We start from the raw sequence: 21845 nt of genomic DNA, 5'->3' as shown, positions 1-21845 counted from the left end.
TGTTAATGTTATTTCCATTATGGGTATCAATAATATTTCAGTTCAGTTTAGTTCAGTCATTCAGTCGTGTCCAACTCTTTGTGACCCCATGAATCGCAGCACGCCAGGCCTCCCTGTTCATCACCAACTCCTGGAGTTCACTCAAGCTCACGTCCATCGAGTCAGTGATGCCATCCAGCCATCTCATCCTCTGTCCTCCCCTTTTCCTCCTGCCCCCAATCCCTCCCAGCATCAGAGTCTTTTCCAATGAGTCAACTCTTCGCATGAGGTGGCCAAAGTACTGGAGTTTCAGCTTTAGCATCATTCCTTCCAAAGAACACCCAGGGCTGATCTCCTTTAGAATGGACTGGTTGGATCTCCTTGCAGTCGAAGGGACTCTCAAGAGGCTTCTCCAACACCACACTTCAAAAGCATCAATTCTTCGGCGCTCAGCTTTCTTCACAGTCCAACTCTCGCATCCATACATGACCACTGGAAAAACCATAGCCTAGCCTTTGATATGTGCTGCCTTTTTAATCCTTACAACAACCTTAAGAAGTCGCTAATATTTCTATCCCAATAGGACAGGAAAAACTGAGGTCTGGAGAGAATGGTCAAGGTCATGTACTAATACGTGGCCAAAGTGAGATTCAAATGGAGGCCACCAACAGCAGAGCTCCCACAATGAATCACTATTCTATAGTGGCTGCTGCATGTAATCATTTAGGAGACCCTTCAAGATTGCATATACTCATTACAAAATGGGCAAAGGATCTGAACAGATATTTCTCCAAGGAAGATGTACGAACAGCCAATAAGCACAAGAAAAGATGCCCAACATCATTAACCATCAAGGAACTGCAAATCAAAACCACAATAAGGGCTTCCCTGGGGGCTCAATGGTAAAGAATCCACCTGCCCATGCAGGAGACATGGGTTCGATCCCTGCTCCAGGAAGATCCCACCTGATGTGGAGCAACTAAGCCCGTGGGCCATAATGACTGAAGCCCAGGTGTCCGAGAGGCTGAGCTCTGCAACAAGAGAAGCCACCACAATGAGAAGCCTGTGCACCGCAACTAGAGAAAAGCTCCTGCTCACTGCAACTAGGGAAAAAAAGTCTGCATGCAGCAACGAAGACCCAACAAGGCCAAATGAATAAGCACATAATAAAATTTTTTTTAATTTGACATATAAGTAAGTTTTAAGACCTTCGTATTTGGCACATAGCTCACACATATCAAGTAATCCTTACTGAGACACACATCACAATTTTTATTCTAGGAAAGCAGAGTTCATGGACCAGGTCCCAGGACAGATGCCAATTGAAAAACTAAGAACTCACCAATGAACGGTGACTTAAGCACCTCCCAAACACCTTACCTCTGATGCTGTCACATTTAGGGTTAGGATTTCAACATGTGAATTTGGGGAAAACACAGACATGCAGACCACAGGAATCTACAAAAGTAGAAAGTAAAGACATCTGCTGATCTAGTGAAGAGATTCCACCTTGCCTTTCCCAAAGCTCTCACTTCCTGTGAGGAGAAGGTAGGAATGCTGTGTCACACACTTCCAGGAGACAACACTCCCATCGTCTTTCCTGGGAAGGTGGCCCCCAGAATCTGAGAGGGCATAGCCTATGAGGTTGTAAGCTGCAGGTCTGAGCAGAGGAGATACCCAGTGAAACAAAGGATCCTTACATTCATCTTCATATTCTCAAAACATCACCTTCACCTCTCAGGGCAGCATTGATCACTACCTGGGTCTTCACAAACTGATAAATGGTTCGTTCCCCAACAGTATTGTAAGCATTGAAGGCAGGGAAGATAACTTATTTTTCTTGGAATCTTGGAATATTTATAACCACATAAACAATTACAAATCAAAACTTCAGACACATGGAGTGGTAGGCTGCATAAGAGCCCTCCAAAGAAAAGTGATACCTTACATGACAAAAGGCACTTGGCAAAATGAGTCTGCAGATTGAGTTAAGCATCTTGTGATGGAGAGATCATCATAGACTCTCCAGATGGGCTCAGTGCAGTCATAAGGGTCCTTATAAGAGAGAGACAAGAGGGTAAGAAGCAGAGAAGGAGGGATCCCAACAGGAACAGAGGTTGGAATGATGGGGGATCATGGGGCAAGGAATGCAGGTGACCTTTAGAAAGAAAGGGCAACCCTAGAAAAGGCAAGGCAATAGATTGTTCTCTAGAACCTCCAGAAGGAAGGCAGCCTTGCTGACCCAATTCGGACTTTCCATCTCCAGAGCTATATGAGAATAAATGTGATTGTTTTAAGCCATTTAATATGTGGTAATTTGTTACAGCAGGATAGGAAATACACTTGGCGCCATCTTTCTCCTCTTTTTCTCTCATCATCTTGGTGAACACTGAGTTCATTGATGTAGTCCTTATTAAAATGAATACATGGAAGGTACTATTAGTATTAGTACCTTCCATTACTGGACTTCCCAGGTGGCTCAGTGGTAAAGAATCTGCCTGCAATGCAGGAAACACGGGTTCAATCCCTGGGTGCGGAAGATCCCCTTGAGGAAGAAATGGCAACCCACTCCAGTATTCTTTCCAGGATAATCCCATGAACTGAGGAGCCTGGTAAGCTATAGTCCATGGGGTTGCAAACAGTCAGATACAGCTAAGCATAATTGTCCCAACAGTGGCAAGCTATTATTACCTCTATTTTACAGGTAAAGAAACTCAGGCTCAGGGAGATTATATAATGGAAGGTTTTTTTTGTTTTGTTTTTTGGTTCCCAACAGTAGAAAGAGACTCTGGCTAGCAAAAATGCAGAATAACCCCAAGCTGCATGAATCATAGAGGAAGTACCCTCTGGGCAACATGGCAGCTACAGAATGTGTCTTCACTGGTGACACTTTGACCTTCAGTACACCTTCTTTATGAACTTCTAGTCTTTTCATTCATGAAATATCTGTTGAGATCCTAACTATATGCCAGGCCCTGGGCTAAGCGCTGGGGATATAATGCCGAACCAAAAACCAGGCCCGATTCTTGCCCTCATGATGCTGTGATGCTTATAACCAAGCGAGAAAACACATTAATCAGATCATCACCCTGAAAGATGATATACTGCAACTTACTAAATGCTGTGAATGCAAAATTCTGGGAGTGCAAAGGACAGGGGCGCAACAGGTGAACTGCTGTGTGAGGAATGAGTTGTTGTTGTTGTCAAGAGTAGGAATGGAATGGCCACTCACTTCTCAGTGGTGTCCTAGATGATAACAAAACTTTAAAAAATGTTTATTCCTGTTTCTCTGTATTTAGTACCATGTTTGTATTTAGAGAAATACATTCTCTGTCTCTGTATTTAGAGAAAGATGCAGCAACACCACGTGGAACTTCTTACAGATGTTAACATTTTTCTGTTATTTCCTTATTGTGTTTATTGTGATAAACTGTATATAACATAAAATGTACCATTTTAACCATTTTTAAGTGAACCATGCTGTGGCATTAATTATATTCAGCATGTCCTACAACCATAATCACTTTATTTTTCCAAAATTGTTCACCACCTCTAACAGAAACTCTATATTCATTTAATAATACCTTCTCAACCCCCCTTCCCTCCAGTCCCTGGTAACCTCTGTTCTACTTTCTGTCTCGATGAATTTGCCTCTTCTAAGCACCTCATATAAGTCAAGTCATATGAAACGTGTCTTTTTGTTGGCATTGTTTTCAAGGTGCATCCATACTGTGGCATGTATCAGAACTTTATTCCTTTCTATGGCTGAATAATATTCCATTGTATGGAGGTATCACTCTAAGCCTGCAACCATTCAAACACAGTGCCAAGCCTTCCAGTGACTTTCTTCTCTGGACACATCCCTGTTTGTTTCTCTTATAGCTTCCCCATCTGTAAAATGGGAACATTTCTGGAAGAGGTCCCCCTTCCTGCAACAGTTTTGATCCATGATTAGTTGAACCCACAGATGTGGATAAACTGCAGATACAAAGGGCCTACTGTACTCCATCCAGCAGCTGAAATGCACCTAGGAAAAATGTTCAGAGACCCACAGTCCTCCAATCCAGGCTGAAGCAGGGCTGCCAATCCTCCTGCCTCCCCAGGGCAGGCAGGCAGGAGAAATGACAAAAGCAGGCTGAACATTAGAAAAACAACAGATGCCTGAGGATAAGTGGGAGGCAGTGGGGAGGGGTGGGGACTATGGAGAAGTGGGAAGAACCCGGTACTTATCAGCTCCCATCACTGCCATGTGGGAATATGGGCCCAACGCTGCCAGACTTTCTGTTAGAAGATGCTGGAAATCTGGATATTTATGTGAATTTGCTTGATTTAATTTTTTTTTTTTTTTTGGCTGCACACCCCACAGCATGTGGGACCTTAATTTCCCAACCAGGGATCAAACTCACACCCTGCATAGGAAGTCCTGTCTTAACCCCTGGACTGCTGGGGAAATCCCAGAATTTGCCTGATTTTAAATGCTAGCAATTAATTTTGAATATTAAACACAATACAGCCAAATAAAACATGTCTGGTGGCTGCATATAAATTGAGGGTGCCCAGGTCCAAGAGATCATTACTGTGAAAAGACACAAGACCAGTGCCTCTCCCTTGTCAGGAACAAGAGCCATTGGTAGAGGGTGAAATTCTGTCTAAATTGCTGTGTGGTCTTGAGGGTCCTGAGGTCCATCACTTCTCCAGGATGAACTTCAGGATCCTTAATCTATGAATTGCCAGGGTAGACCAGATGTCCTCTAAGATCTCTTCCATTTCCAATGTTCTAATATTGGACCTTCTTTAAGAGTTTTCCCCAAAGAGAACAGAAGGGACCTCTGTTTCTTTTTGTTTGTTTGTTTCTTATTTTAACTGTAGTAAAATACATATAGCACGGGCTTCCCAGGTGGCACGGTGGCAAATAATCTGCCCGCCAATGCAGGAGAAGTGGGTTTGTTCCCTGGGTTGGGAAGAGCCCCTGGAGAAGAAAATGACAACCCACTCTAGTATTCTTGTCCAGGATATCCCATGGGCAGAGGAGCCTGGAGGGCTACAGTCTATGAGGCTGCAAAAGATTCAGACACGACTGAGCAACTGAATGAATGATGAATAAACACATATCATCTACCATTAGTGGGACGTCATGCATTTCTAACATTGTGCTGCAACTATCACCATATCTAGTTTTAGAACATTTCTTCACCCAAAAGAAGATCTGTCTTCCACGTGCCTGAGTTTCAAGGAAAAGGAGGCTTTGATCCTTAAATGTATTGCCTTCAGAAAAAAAATCAAAATCCCTTGTTAGGTGGGGTGCTAGAGAGAGGAGAAAGAGAAGGAAAATGGAGCAAGTCAGTGTATGAGGTGGTAGCTTGGGTCTCAGGGGCACAGCCAGGCAGCCAATGGATGCAAAGAGCGAGGCCAGCTCCACTCTTCTGAGGTCTCAGAGGAGCCCTCACCACAGCTGAGCACAGACAGAGGGCCCTTGCTGCCTTGAGCCCAGCTGTTATTTTGCATTCAAGTACAAAGCATTTCATCAAGCAGAAAAGCCCTCCCTGAGTTGACAACTCCCTTTCCTCCCACAGACACACTACCAGGATTCAAGGGAAGTGCATCCATGAGTCCCAGGGGACACAGTTGGGGGGGACCCTCACCTGAACCTCTAGAGAGGCTGGAGGTTTGAGAGCCCTACACATGGTAATGACAGCAGCCTCCAAGTCCTTCCCTCATTAGCAGGAAAGAAGTGAGAGCAGCTGGCCCTCCAGCCTCCCTTTCTATCCCCAGGGTGTTGGGGTAGCCAGTCTCAGGGTGAACTGACACATGGGGGACACAGAACAAGGCTGTCTGTGAGGCTCATGTGCCCAGGTGAAAGACTGAGCTCTTCTGAAATGATCTTATTGGTGTCTGTATGCTCTTCCTTTAATGAAACGACGCTGAAAGTAGATGGGAGTTGTAAATTGTTGTTTGGTTTTCTTTTCTTTTTCTAATATTTTTTATTTGGGCTTCCCTGATGGCTCAGATGGTAAAGAATCTGCCTGCAATGTGGGAGACCCTGCTTCAATCCATGTGTTGGGATCTTCTCCACTCTATTTACTTATTTGGCTGCACTGGGTCTAAGTTGTGCCATGTGGATCTAGTTCTCTGACCTGGGATCGAACCCTAGCCCTCTGCATTGGGGACTGCAGAGTCTTGGCCACTGGAACACCAGGGAAGTTCCTGGTTTTCTTTTGTTTTAATTTGGCATAAGGAAAAGTTGGCCTTGTCCTTCACCCAAATTGTTGGAAAATTCACAGAATTTTGTGAAAGTCTAAATTCTGGTGAGACCCTGACCTACTTGTGACTAAGAGTAGCCCCCGAGCAGGGAGGGTTACGTAGACCCTGCTGCTGCTTTTAATTGTTCTGATAAGGGAACATGTCAACCCTTCAAAAAGTAAAGAGAACAATATAACAACCCTTGTATACCATCACGTGGCTTCAAAAATTATCAACTATAGGCCAACGTGTCTTTAGTGTGACCCCCACTCACTTCCTCCCAGATTATTTTGAAGCAATCCGTAGACATCATACCATTTTGACTGCAAATATTTCAGTACGTATATCTAACAGGTAAGGACTCTTTCTGAGAAAGTTTAGCCGCAATACAGTATTATACCAATAATTTTAAAAATTGAAGTATATTTGATTTACAATATTGTGTTAGTTTCAGGTGTATGGCAAAATGATTCAGTTACACATATAAAATTTTCCCAATTCTTCTCTAATACAGATTATTGAAAGATGTTGAATATAGTTTGTTGTGCTCTATAGTAAATCCTTGTTATGGACGTGAGAATTAGACTATAAAGAAAGCCGAGTACTGAAGAATTGATGCTTTTAAACTGTGGTGTTGGAGAAGACTCTTGAGAGTCCCTTGGACTGCAAGGAAATCCAACCGGTCCATCCTAAAGGAGATCAGCCCTGGGTGTTCATTGGAAGGACTGATGTTGAAACTGAAACTCCAATACTTTGGCCAAATGATGCGAAGAGCTGACTCATTTGAAAAGACCCTGATGCTGGGAGAGATTGAGGGCAGGAGGAGAAGGGGAGGACAGAGGATGAGAGGGTTGGATGGCATCACCAACTCTATGGACATGGGTTTGGGTGGACTCCGGGAGTTAGTGATGGACAGGGAGGCCTGGCATGCTGCGGTTCATAGGGTTGCAAAGAGTCGGATACGACTGAGCAACTGAACTGAACTGAACATATTTCTTAATATCATCAAATATCTTGTTAGACATTCCACGACACACAGACACTCTCACTCTTAATTTCTTCAAATCAGGATCCAAATAAGATCTGGGTGGGACCTCCCTGGTGGCCCAGTGGCTAAGATTCATTGCTTCCCATACACGGGACCTGAGTTTGATCCCTGGTCAGGGAACCAAGATCCCACATGTAGCAATTAAGACCCAGTGCAGCCAAATAAATAAATATTTAGAAAAAAAAAAAAAAGATATAGGGACTTCTCTGGTGGGCCAGTAGCTAAGACTCCATACTCGCAATGCAGTGAGCTTAGGTTCAATCCCTGGCCAGGGAACTATATCCTACAAGCCACAACTGAGAGTTCACACGCCGCAATGAAGATTAAAGATACCACAAGACTCAACTAAGACCCAGTGCAGCCAAGTAAATAAATAAAAGTTAAAAAAAAAAAAAGATCTGAATAAGGCAATCAGTTGATATGCTTCTTAAGTGTCTTTCAACCTACAGATCCTCCCTCCATCCCTGTTTTTTCCCCTTCCAATTTATTCATTGAAGAATTTAGGTCATCTGTCATTTGTCCTAGAATGCCTGTGTGCAATCATTTCACATCATCCATGGCCTCTGTATTTCCTATTAACTGATTATATCTACAGATTTCTTTATATTTAGGTTCAGATTTTGTGCCAAAAAAAAAAATTTCAGAAGTGGTGTTGGGTGTGTGTTCATCAGAGGCACACAATGATTGACTTTCTGTGGCATTAGTAGCCATGGATGCAAAGATTGATCAATTCATTAGAAGCGCTTCAATATTGTATTTGGTGAGGTCATCGGGTGACCAGCGTCTCTGTTTGCTTGTGAGTTCCCCAGTGTTGGTACCTTGAGTCCTGCATCCCAGGAAACCACTCCATCCCAGGGAAACCGAGTCGGTTGGTCACCCTAGGTGAGGTTCCATGTTCTCACGAAGTGATTCTTCCCATAACCTCTCCTTCCCTTTGCCATACCAGGCAGAGAACTCAGACCAAACATGGTAACAGACCAGAGAATGCAGGGGTAGGGTCACCATACTAAGCAGTCAGTCTTGGGTGTGGCTGACACCTTAGTGGCTGCACACTCAGCTTTCACTTCTACTTTCCTTGCCTCACTCCGATTGGTTTAGGTGGTGCTCTCTCCCCACAGTCCACGTGCTTCAGGTGAGCTAACCACAGTCCCAGCTCCAGGCATGGGCTTTCTCTTTCCAGAATCAAGGCCCATCAGTGCATCCCATTCCCTAAGTCACAGCGTGGGCCAATGAATCGAAGAAGTGGTTTGTTAGGGGCTTTTGGGAAAACATTCTCTCTCTTATTTTCTTCTCTCTCTCTCTTTTTTCTAACATACTATGAACCATTTCAGGTACACGACTGAATGATTTCTAGTAAATTTACTTAACTGTACAACTATCACCACCATAGTTTTAGAACATTTTCATCACCTCAGTAAGGGCCCTTATACTCATTTATAGACAACTCTAGTCCCACTCCAAGCCCCAGGCAAACACTAATCTGCTTTCTGTCTCTGAATTTGCCTCTCCTGAACGTTTCACACAGATACAATCATACAATGCATGGTCTTTTGTGGCTGACTTCTTTTACTTAGCATGTTTTCAAGGTTCACCTGCACCGTAGTAGATATCAGTACTTCACTCCTTTTTATCACCAAATAATATTTCATCATAAGGATATACCACATTTTGTTTATTCGTTCATCAGTTGATGGACATCTGACTTGTTTTGACTTTCTGGCTATTATGAGTAATGCTGCTGTGAACATTCTTGTACAGGTCTTTATGGGGACATATGTTTTCTTTTCTCTCACTTATAAAATACTTTGGCAATTGATGGATCAGATGGTAAATTTAAGTTTACATTTTTAATAAACTGCCAAAAACTGTTTTGTGAAGTGACTACCCCATGTTATATTCCTACCACAAACGTTCGGTGGTGGTGGCGGTGGTGGTTTAGTCACTAAGTTGTGTCTGACTCTTAGAACCCCTAAACATATAAGGGTTCCTATTTCCCCAAATCCTCACCATTTGTTATTCTTTTTTATTATAGCTGCCCTAATAGAAATGAAGTGGTATCACATTATGGGTTTTTAGGGGGGTAGTTTCCTGGGGGTGTTTTTGGTCTCACCACATGGCATTCAGGATCTTAGTTCCCCAACCCAGGATTAAACCTACGCCACCAGCAGTGGAAGCTTGGAGTCTTAACTGCTAGACTGCCAGGGAAGTACCTCATTGTGGTTTTAATTTGCATTTCTGTAATAATGATTATTGTTTGGCATCTTTTCATGAAATATTTCCTTGCTCTTAAGAGCAAGGCATGAAGAAACAGGAATCTTGTTTCTTCTAAACAGCTGTGAGGTCCAGGACCTTCCCATTATTCTAGGACAAAGTGACTCAGAAGAACAGCTTCAGAACACTGATGAAACAGTACTCCAAGTCCATCCAACCTCCAGACTTCTTCCATCACATGAGCCAAGAAATCCTTTCCATTGTTTAAGCCAGCTTGATTTGGATTTTCTGTAACTTGCAGTTTATTGAATAGAGTAGAGAAGGACACATTCCCTTATCAATTCTGAGGCAAACACGGGGTATTTGGAGGGAACTTTGCATACTTGCTGAGGTGAAGACTAAGAATTCAATTCAAAGAACACAAAGGACTTGAAACAAGGAAGCAACTGCCTCCAGAAGAGACATCAAGGAATAAGAACAAAGGAAGGTACAGAGGGACTTCCCTGGTGGTCCAGTGGCTAAGACTTCATGCTCCCAATGCAGGGGGCCGGGGTTCAATCCCCAGTCAGAGAACTACATCCCACATGCCACAACTAAGAGTTCGAATGCTGCAACTAATAAGATCCTGCATGCCGCAACAAAGATAGATCCCACATGCTATAAACAAGTAATTTTTAAATGTATTCATAAGTAAAACATTTTTAAAGGAAAGTATAGAGAATAGTGGGGGCTTCACTGGTGGCTCAGAGGTTAAAGCGTCTGCCTGGAATTCAGGATACCCGGGTTCAATCCCTGGGTCGAGAAGATCCCCTGGAGAAGGAAATGGCAACCCACTCCAGTACTCTTGCCTGGAGAATCCCATTGAGGGAGGAGCCTGGTAGGCTACAGTCCATGGGGTCACAAAAGAGTCAGACACGACTGAGCGACTTCACTTTCACTTTCTACAGAGAATAGTGGGGAGAAAAGAACACTCAACTGAACCACAATCAAAATATTATTTTAGCTCAAACTAAGAAGAGTGTAAAGTTTCTTCATGAGAAAGTACAAGAAATTAATATCAGAATGAATCCCATCGTATAGAACATTTAATCCATTGTGTGCCTTTCTATTTAAGTTATTAAAGTTGTAGAGTTTTCATTCCAGAGTATAGGTTCAGTCATTCTCTATTTATCCTTTTCTCATCTTAATAAAGACCCAATAGCCCAAATGTTAGCTAGACATTGGATAATTAATACCCAAAGTTGGATAGATTCAAAAAATTGAGAAAATTATATCTTTAATAGCAAAATAAGAATCCCTTCTAGGGAGAGAGAACAGTCTTATTGGTTGTTGTTATTCAGTTGCTCCATTGTGTCTGACTCTTTGCGACCCCATGGACTGTAGCATGCCAAGCTTCTCTGTCCTTCACCAACTACTGGAGTTTGCCCAAACTCTGCCATCTAACCATCCCATCCTCTGTCGTCCCCTTCTCCTGCCTTCAATCTTTCCCAGCATCAGGGTCTTTTCCAATGAGTCAGCTCTTCGCATCAGGTTGCCAAAGTACTGGAGCTTCAGCTTCAGCATCAGTCCTTCCAATGAATATTCAGGACTGATTTCTTTCAGGATTGACTAGTTTGATCTCCTTCCTGTCCAAGGGACACTCAAGAGTCTTTTCCAACACCAAGGTTCAAAAGTATCAGTTCATCAGCACTCAGACTTTTTTATCATACAACTCCCACATCCACGCATGACTACTGGAAAAACCATAGCTTTGACTATATGGACCTTTGTAGGCAAAGTAATGTCTCTGTTTTTTAATATGCTGTCTAAGTCTGCCATTGCTTTTCTTCCAAGAAGCAAGTGTCTTAATTTCATGGCTACAGTCATCATCCATTATGATTTTGGAGGCCAAGAAGATAAAGTGTCACTGTTTCCATTGTTTCCCCATCAATTTGCCATGAAGTGATGGGACGAGATGCCATGATCTTCATCTTTTGAATGTTGAGCTTCAAGCCGGTTTTTTCACTCTCCTCTTTCACCTTCATCAAGAGGCTCTTTAATTCCTCTTCACTTAATTCCTTTTATTGGTAAATGTGACTAAATAAGTGCATGGGTAAGAAAATGAGTCTCCACTTCTTTCTCAGGCTTTGGGGTACTAAGGCTTTGGAAGAAGGGGAAGCTACTTTAAAAAAGAAAAAGAGAAGATGCTGGGGGTGAATCTTAGAGGGAGAGGATGGGGGGCAGAGACAGGAAGAGGAGAGGAGATAAAACGTCAGTAAGGTGGTAGAAAGCCATGCACTATACGGAAGGACCACTCTCCATTATTTCCCCTAAAATCTCTGCTTTATTGGCTGTTGTGGGAACTGAAGAAGTTGAGTTCACATCAGGTGTGACCTGGTGTGGAAAAGAGACGGCACATAGACAAACCAGAACCCCAAGGGGCAGGGAACACCAGGAAAAGGTAAACTTCCTGGAAAGAAACAGAAAATAAGAGGAGGACTTTGGGTTTCCACATCCCCTGGGGTGTAAGATGGTAGGTGTTTCTAAGACAATTTCATATGTCATCTATCCCTCTTGTAGTAGGCAGGACCCCAGCTGGTCTATGAGTTACCACGTGTGCGTGTGTGTATACTAAATCACTTCATTCATGTCTGACTTTTGTGACTCTATGGATTGTAGCCTGCCAGGCTCCTCTGTCCATGGAAATCTTGAGGCAAGAATGCTGGAGTGGGTCATCATGCACTCCTCCAGGGGATGTTCCCAACCCAGGAATCAAACCCATGGCTCCTGCATCTGCTGCGTTGGCAGGCGTGTTCTTTACCACTAGGGCCACCTGGGAAGCCCCTACACACACATACCTAGACTAGATGAACTCTTATTCAGCCATTACAATGGCTTGGGAGATAGATGAATTCCTAGGAACAGGCATGTAAAAGGAATAGAAAGCTAAAATAAACTGATGAGTGTTAAAATGAAAAAATCACCAAAGGCTTCCATCTTCCCAAAATTTCATGTCCAGATGATTTTATAAGTAGATACTTTCAAGAAACTATCTGAGACAGAGAAAGAGAGAAAGCTGCCCAGATAACATGAGACTGTCATAATCTTCTCTTTTTTTGGCTGTGACGGGTCTTTGTTGCTGTGCGTGAGCTTTGCCTAGCTGCAGTGAGTGAGGGCTGCTCTCTAGTTGTGGTATGCCAGCTCCTTATTGCAGAGGCTGCTCTCGTTGCAGAGCATGGGCTCTAGGCCTGCAGGCTTCAGCAGTTGCTGCATGTGGGTTCCGCAGTTGTGGCACATGGGCTTAGTTACCTCATGGTATGTGGGATCTTCCCAGACCAGGGATTGAACCTGTGTCCCCTACAATGGGAGGTGGATTCTTAACCACTGGACCACCAGGGAAGCTCAAGACTAGTATAATCTTGATTCTAAAACCAGAGAAGATCAATATAAGAAAATTATAGGCCCATTTTATTTATGAATGTAGACCCAAAACCCTACATAGTATTGAAACATTCTTGCATCCCAGGGATAAATTTCACTTGGTCATAGCATATGATCCTTTTAATGCACTGTTGAATTCAGTTTGCTAATGTTCTATGGAGGATTTTTACAGCAATATTCATCAGGGATATTGGTCTGTACTTTTCTTTTCTGGTAGTTTTTTTTGTTTGGGTCTCAGGGTGATGCTAGCTTCACAAAATGTGTTTGGAGGTATTGTCTCTTCTTCTTCTTCTTCTTCTTCTTCTTCTTTTTTTTTTTTTTTTTGAAGAATTTAAAAAGGATCAATAGTAATTCTTCTTTGAATGTTTGGTAGTGTTCACTCCTGCAGTCTGGGTTTTTCTTTGTTGTGAAGTTTTTAACTGAATTCCTGAATCAATCTTCCTATTGGTCTGTTAAGGCTTTCTACTTCTTGATTCAGAAAATGTGGTATATATCTAAATAATGGACTATTATTCAGCCTTTATAAAGGAGAAAATTCTGCTATTTGCAATGACGTGTATAAACCTGAAGGACATTATGCTAAAGGAAGTAAGGCAGAGGCAGAAAGGCAAATATTACACTATCTCACTTGTGGAATCTAAATTAGTCAAACTCAGGCTTCCCTGATGGTCCAGTGGTTAAGAATCTGCCTGCCAATGCAAGGGACACAGGTTCAACCCCTGGTCTGGGAAGATCCCACATGCCATGGGACAACTAAGCCTGTGCACCACAACTCCTGAAACCCGTGTGCAGCAACTACAGAAGCCTGTGTACCTACAGCCCATGCAGGGCAACAAAGGGTAGCCCCCACTTACTGCAAAGCCTGCATGCAGCAATGAAGAGCACAGTCAAAAATAAGTAAATAAATAAAAAGATAAACATTTAAAAAATAAAACTCAAACTCATAGAAGCAAAGAGTAGAATGGTGATTGACAAGGGCTATAGGGAAGGAGAAATAAGGAGATGTTGGTCAAGAGGTACGAAGTTTCAGTAATGCAAAGTGAATAAGTTCTGGAGATCTAATGTACAACATTTACTATGAATAATGGTACTATACTGCACACTTGAAATTTGCTAACAGGATGTATCTTAAGTGTCCTCACCACATTAAAAAAAAGTCAGGAGAAGAAGATGGTAAATATGTGCAGTGATTCATACAAATTAGTTTGATTGCAGTGATTATTTTATGATGTGAGTGTTTACCAAACTATCGAGTTGTATACCTTAAGTATACAAATTTCTACTAGTCAATTACACACAATAAAGCTGGAAAAAGGAAAGAAAATTCTACACAGAAAATTAGCCAAGAAAATCCAACAGTGTATTCAGAAAATAGTATATCTTAAGTAGGGTATATTTCCAGAACGCAAGGATGGCTCAACATAAGAAAACCTATCATTGTAATTTATCACACTGGTAGTCTGAAAAGAATAAATCATATGATTATCACAATTCATGTAGAGAAAGCATTTAATGTAATTCATCCAAGAATGTTACACATAGTGGGGCAAAATTAACAGAGAAGTGTTCCTTCTAGAATTATATCGTGAGGCATTTTCATTCAACAAACACTTACTGAGTGACTACTTGGTATCAAGTACCATCTACACATACTTTTTACGTGGTACCCTCTAGTTTTCATTACAGCCTCGTGCAGTGGATTCAATGATGATCCCATTTTATAGTTGCATACTGTTAAGTATGGGATTCCCAGGTGGCTTAGTGGTAAAGAATATGCTTGAAAATGCAGGAGACACAGGAGATGTGGGTTCAATCCCTAGGTTGAGAAGATCCCCTAGAAGAGGGAATGGCAACCCATTACAGTATTCTTACCTGAAAAATTTCATGGACAGAGGACCCTGGTGGGCTACAGTCCATGGGATCACAGAGAGTCAGACACGACTGAGTACAAGCCAGCTGTAAAGTATAGTTCCCCACAGTGAGCCATGTGGCCCTGAAACTATTATCTTCCTCTCTGAAAAATAGGACCCTCAATTCTGCCCTGGGTCATAGGCACAAAGCGTCTGCTGATCTATGTTAGAGGCCTCAGGAGGGCATCATTTCCATTCGGTTTGCCAAGACACATGGATCAGCAGAAGCCAGGCCTGGACATCAGCAAAGAGGAAGACTGACAGACTTTGGCCACCACCAGTGTCCTCTCCCATGAGAATCTGGTTCCAGGCGGAACCCCAACTTTATTTATAGCTCTCCTTTCTCCCAGCTGGAGAGGGAGCTCTGTTTATGTACTTAGCTGATGGATGACTCAGCCAGAGACTGAAAAGCTGACGGAGCCCTAGTGAACTGTCAGGAAGAACTGAAACTGGTGACCTCAGCTGCTCTGGAAGCCAGTAAAGCCCCTGTCTCCAGACACTGGAGAGAGACCACAGCGAACTCTGGATCCCACTCTTAGAGATGCCTATGCCTGGGAGGTTCACTTTTTTCAGAGGAACTCCATACATCCTCCTCATTCTCACTGAAAGACCACTACTGTTTTCCTGGCTTTCAGGTTACATCTATCCATTGCAGAAACCTGGGTTCAAGTGCCAACTCTGACAGTTACAGTTGTATGACCTCCGGCAAATTACTGTTCTTTCTAAGCTTCAGTTTGATACTGTTGTTGTTGTTGTTCAGTCGCTAAGTCATGTCTGACTCTGTAAGTCCATGGACAGGGACTGCAGAACTCCTGCCAGGCTCCTCATCCTCCACCATCACCTGGAGTTTGCTCAGATTCATGTCCATTGAGTCAATGATACTATCTAACCATCTTATCCTCTGCCACCCCCTTCTTCTTCTGCCTTCAATCTTTACCATCATCAGGGTCTTTTCTAATGAGTCAGCTCTTCGCATCAGGTAGCAAAGTATTGGAGCTTCAACTTCAGCAACAGTCCTTCCAATAGATATTCAGGGTTGATTTCCTTTAGGATCGACTGGTTTGATCTCCTTGCTGTCCAAGGGGCTCTCAAGAGTCTTCTCCAGCATCACAATTTGAAAGCATCATTTATTCCACACTCAGACTTCTTTATGGTCCAGCTCTCACATCTGTGCATGACTACTGGAAAAACCATATCTTTGACTATGCAGACCTGTATCAGCAAAGCGATAGATGACTCTGCTTTTTAATACTCTGTATAGGTTTGTCATAGCTTTCTTTCCAAGGAGGAAGCATCTTTGAATTTCATGGCTACAGTCACCATCCACAGTTTACAGTTTACTCATCCATAAAATGGCATCAGTAAAAGTAGCTACCTAATAGTGTTATCGTGAGGCATCAATATGGTGGCACATGCAAATAGCTTAGCACGGTACCTCAAACACCATGTGTCCATTACATGTTAATTACATGTTGGCAGTTATTGTTATTACTATTACTATTGTTGTTGTTATTACTATTGTTGTCCCATCTATAGATAAAGGAGGAGGACAGCTGGTGGCAATACCTTTCGCAGAATCATTTAATCTCTTAAAGTCTTTAATAAAGACTTTGTCATGTAGCCCGATCTCTCAGCTGATGTCTGACCCCACTAAGTTGTCTATAACACCATTCTCATCCATCAGGTGGCCCATTCTATCTATGGACTGTTGGAAAGTTCTACGTTGCTGCCAAGGACATATGGAGTTGCTTCCTGTGCTGAATGGTTTCCACGTACTCATCCAGATCCACCCTCTATGCCTCTACCCTGCTTTCTGCCCCAGGAGGCTGAGCAGTGTGGACCACATCAACGGCAGTTAATCCCTGCCCTCTAGCTCATAGTTGGGTTCAGCCAACTGAAAACATTTGCAGACGAATAGGACACAGGAGGAAAGAGGCTGAGGTATTAATATCCTCAGCACCGTCCTTGCCAAGATACGGCGTGTTGGTTGTATTTCTCTACTACAGGCCACAACTCTTGCCAGGCAGCCCTGTCCCACATCTACAGCTCCTTTCTCTGGATTCTGGTAACTGGGTCCTTTATTTTTTTCATTCCTATTCACTAACTCGAACCTTCTCCATGATGCCTTTTTGGACTCCCTCCTCTCCTCCAATGCCATCCTGCGAACTGATATCAAATGAATTTTGTTATTAATGTTCAAAAACTAAGAAGTTTCATATTTTAAAAATCTAGATTTCTAATCTCTGTTAAAAATGTGGTCATTTTGGTCATCATGGGCCAGCACTGTCCTGTGGAAAAAACAGGGTATAAAGGGAAGGGTCTGCACCCACCACCTGGGTCCCTTACCCCTCAACCTGTTTGGCCTCAGTTTCTTCTTGAACTCTGTTCCAGCCACACTGTCCTCTTGGCTTTTGTTCAGACACACCTAGGACCTTCCCACCGAAGGACAGAGGTCCTGTCCTGTCCTCACTCTGCTCTTGAAGCCCTCCTTTTCTGGTCTATGTTGTCAACCCAAAAGAACAGCGTGTGCCCCGCTCATGACGGGTTGAATTGTGTCGCCCTAGAATAAGGTACTCTGAAGCCCTAACCCTCAGTATCTGTGATGGGACCTTACCTGGAACTGGGATCTTTACTGATGTAATCAGGTCACATAAGGTAACCAAGTTAACATAAGGTCATTAGGGTGCCCCCAATCCAGGACTGCTGTCCTTATAAGAGAGAGGACTTCCGTGGTGGTCTGGTGGTGACAAACCTGCCTGCCAATGCAGGGTTTGATTCTTGGCCCAGGAAGATTCCACATACTGAGGGGCAACTAAGTCTGTACCACAACTACTGAGTCCATGCTCTAGAGAGCCCTTGCTCCCCAATAAGAGAAGCCACTGCAGTGAGAAGACCAGGCACTGCAACTAGAGTGTAGCCCCTACTCACCACAACTAGAGAAAGCCCATGCACGCAGCAATGAAGACCCAGTGCAGCAAAAAAAGTAAATTAATTAAAAAAATTTTTAAAGAGGGAAATTTGGACAGTCACACATGGAGCAAGCCATGTGAAGACAGAGGCAGAGACTGAAGTGATGTTTCTACAAGCCAAGTAAGGCCAAGAGTTGCCAGCTATCACCAGGAGCTAGCAAAGGCAAGGAAGGAGTCTTCCTTAGAAGTATTGATAGCATGCAGGGCCCTGTGGGGCTCCTGGGCACAAGGCCTCTCTGTGTCCCCCATTTCTTTGATTATAGGAAGCAGCCTTCATTCAACCTCTACAGCCTTCCCTGAGTCCCAGTGGGCAGTTTTAAGCAGTTGTTAATTAGGGAACGGAGGGGATGAGAGACCAGTGAGAAACAGTCAAAGGAAGCCTCAGGGCAAGGCCTTGTATCCCCATCAAAGGATGCACAAGACAATATCTTTGCAGATACTGGAACCCCCTCCAGGTGGAGAAGTTAACTATGGTATGCTGCCCACAAGCATAGAGACCTCAGACCAGTTGGACCTGAAGTTTGATGATGCTGACTCCTACTTACCTCACCACTGATCCATTAGAAGAATGTTCACGAGCTGATCACACCCTCTTTGAACAATTACTACAGAACGTCTATCTTTTCCAAGTGGGGACTCATGGTTTTGAGGCCATTAGCCCACTGTGGCCCCCTTTGCCTGGCAAAGTAATAAAGCTATCCTTTTCTATTTTACCCAAAACTCTGGCTCTGAGATTCAATTTGGTGTACAGATAAGCTGAGCATTCAGCATCAGAATGGCAGTTTCTGAACCAGGTGTCAGTAACCTGACACTTGAACCATCCGTGTCAAGTAAGTGGAATAAACTAGCACAAATACAACCAGCTTCAGAAAGCGCATCGCAGGTACTTTCAAAGAAGAAGGAAGTCACCTAAAACACGGAGGGAGAGAGGGGAAATGGTGATGGTGCTCCCCAAAACACCTTTGACTAAATCCCTGGACAACAGTCAAGAGGGTTTATTGAGCACCTACTCTGTGAATGCACCAGAGTTTAAACTCAGTGCCAATGGCTCAACTATTCTGCTTAACCCACATAAAGACTATGAGTTGATAAGGCACATCTCTCACAGGAATTAAGAGCCCTGATTATGTTCAAAACAAGTTCAAATGTCTCTCTGGCCCAGGGAAAGTGAAAGTCACTCAGTCGTGTCCAACTCTTTGTGACCCCATAGACTATACACTCCGTGGAATTCTCCAGGCCAGAATACTAGATTGGGTAGCCTTTCCCTTCTCCAGGGGATCTTCCCAACCCAGGGATCAAATCCAGGTCTCCCGCGTTGCAGGCAGATTCTTTACCAGCTGAGCCACAAAGGAAGCCCAAGAATACTAGAGTGGATAGCCTATCCCTTCTCCAGCAGATCTTCCCAACCCAGGGAAGCTAGCACCCAAAATACCATTAGCAGACCTGAAACAACATTTTATCACCAGAAGTACAGCTCTTGTTACACCATTTTCTTCTCAAATGTTCTACTACCAATTTCTGCAAGAAGATCTGGAAGGCATTATAACAATGATGCTAATAATGGTATCTAGTCCCATCACTTCATGGCAAATACATGGGGGAAAAAATTGGAAATAGCATCAAACTTCATATTCTTGGCTTCAAAATCATTGTGGACAGTGACTGCAGACATGAAATTAAAAGATGCTTGCTCCTTGGAAGAAAAGCTATAACAAACCTAGAGAGCATATTAAAAAGCAGAGACATCATTTTGCTGACAAAGGTCTGTATAGTCAAAGCTATGATTTTTCCAGTAGTCATGTACAGATGTGAGAGTTGGACCATAAAGAAAGCTGAGTGCCAAAGAATTGATGTCTTCAAATTTTGGTGCTGGAGAACACTCTTGAGAGTCCCTTGGAATGCAAGGAGATCAAACCAGTCAATCCTAAAGGAAATCAGTCCTGAATATTCACTGGAAGGACTGATGCTGAAGCTGAAGATCCAATACTTTGGCCACCGGATGTGAAGAGCAGACTCACTGGAAAAACGCTGATGCAGGGAAAAATTGAGGGCAGGAGAAGGGGGTGACAGAGGATGAGATGGCATCACCGACTCAATGGACATGAGTTTGAGTAAACTCCAGGAGACAGTGAAGGACAGGGGAGCCTGAGGTGCTGAAGTGCATGGGGTCGCAAAGAGTCTGATATGACTTAGCCACTGAACAACAATAATAATACCTAATATTTACAAAGGGAATAGTTTTACATTTCTGTTGCATGCTAGACATTTTTATCATTTAAAGGGAGGCTATGATTATGATTATTATGGTGCCTGTTTATAGATGAACCTGATACACACAGAGATTTGATTACTTATCCAGGCTGGTACATAGTAGAACCAAATTTCTCTGAGTCTAGGGCTTTAGACCATTATTTCTTTTTTTTTTTTTTCCGGCCCTAGACCATTATTTCTTTTCTATCTTAAGGTTTAATTTAAAATGTTTTGTGTGTGTTTTAAAATATATGTATCAGTGCCATAGAACATGTTACATAATAAATAAATAAATATTAGGCACATACTGAAGTTTGGGCTCAACCTCAGTATTTAACCAGAATCTTTTTGTTTGTTTCTAAGGTTTTATTTGTTTATTTATTCTTGGTTGCCTGGGATCTTCGTGGCTGTGCACAGTCACTTCCTCTAGTTGCAGTACACGGGCTTCTCACTGTGATGGCTTCTCTTGTAGAGCACAGGCTCTAGGGCATGCAGGCTCAGTCCTTGAGGTGCATGGGCTTAGTTGCCCTGAAGCACATGGAATCTTCCAGGACCAGAGACTGAACCGGAATCCCCTGCATTGGTAGGCAGATTCTTAACTACTGGACCACCAGGGAAGTCCTCAACCAGAATCTTAATTGACTGTAGCCCCCTATTTTTTATGCTGTCTTCTTAGAAATGGGCCACCCATTCATGACAGGTCATGCAAGAGAAGAGCATGAATGTCATGTAGACATAAAACAAGTGAGAGCTGGTTCACTCTGACGAAGACAAAGCCATTTTCATTTGAATATCATTGCGCAGATCTGCGCAAGTCTTTCGTGTCCTTCCTACATCTAACACTGAAGAGCTATGGACAAGTGAAAACAAAAACCAAATGCATCTTCAGAAACAAATATTCAATAACAAGGGTGCAAATATTTATCCAAGAAGTATCAGAAAATATCAGGCAAGTTATCATTCTCTGATTTTATGTTTAATTAGAAAGTGAATTATGGAAACACTCAGTTTATTATACACTAACAAACATTGCAAATGAACACTATTTGTCTGGTTTGCTAATTGGAAATCAGCCAGTCTTTCTACCAAGCAATTACAAACAGACTCTAATCGCTTGGCTGGAAGTGAGACGCAAGCTTGCTGAGTCGAATGCTGCTGCTGTTATTAGCTTCGTGACATTAATAGTGTTTAGTAAGAGCCGTGAAGATTAGCACCCACCAGCCGGGCTAATCTGACAAAGGCAATTGAAACCCCAAAGAAACAGGACGTAATTATAACTTATATTATAAGGGATAAAGGCTTAAAATGTGTTTCTGAACACTAACTACTGCAGTGTCTGTCTCTTACAATGTGGGAGGGATGAAGGCAGTGCTCCTGCTCCAAGAGGCATTAGGGAATGTGGGTTGAAAAGATCTGAAAGTAGGTACATTCTTTGATCCAGAAGTCCACATCCAGGAATTTATTTTATAGAATTATAACTTTTAAAAAACCTTTCAAAAATTTGGTTACAAGAATGCTCATCATCACATTGCTTAAAACCGTGAGAAATTGGTTTAGAGCATCTACCCTGAATATTCATTGGAAGGACTGATGCTGAAGCTGAAGCTCCAATACTTTGGCCACCTGATGCAGAGAGCCGACTCATTGGAAAAGACCCTGATGCTGGGAAAGATTGAAGGCAGGAGGAGAAGAGGGCAGTAGAGGATGAAATGGTTGGATGGCATCACCAACTCAATGGATATAAACCTGAACAAACTCAGAGAGACAGAAGGACAGGGGAGCCTGGTGTGCTGCAGTTCTTGGGGTTGCAAAGAGTCA

General features: G+C 42.9%; 1 protein-coding gene across 2 annotated transcripts in view; it reads right to left on the bottom strand.

Annotated features, from left to right (window-relative positions):
- Positions 1–21845, bottom strand: part of TNFRSF17 (TNF receptor superfamily member 17) — a 131714-nt gene that overhangs the window by 40056 nt on the left and 69813 nt on the right. The gene's annotated exons all lie outside the window — the stretch shown is intronic.

The sequence above is a fragment of the Bos taurus genome, chromosome 25, assembly GCF_002263795.3.
Source record: "Bos taurus isolate L1 Dominette 01449 registration number 42190680 breed Hereford chromosome 25, ARS-UCD2.0, whole genome shotgun sequence".
Lineage (NCBI taxonomy): Eukaryota > Metazoa > Chordata > Mammalia > Artiodactyla > Bovidae > Bos > Bos taurus.
Note: the sequence above shows the minus strand (reverse complement) of the source record. Positions and strands in the feature narration are given on the sequence as shown.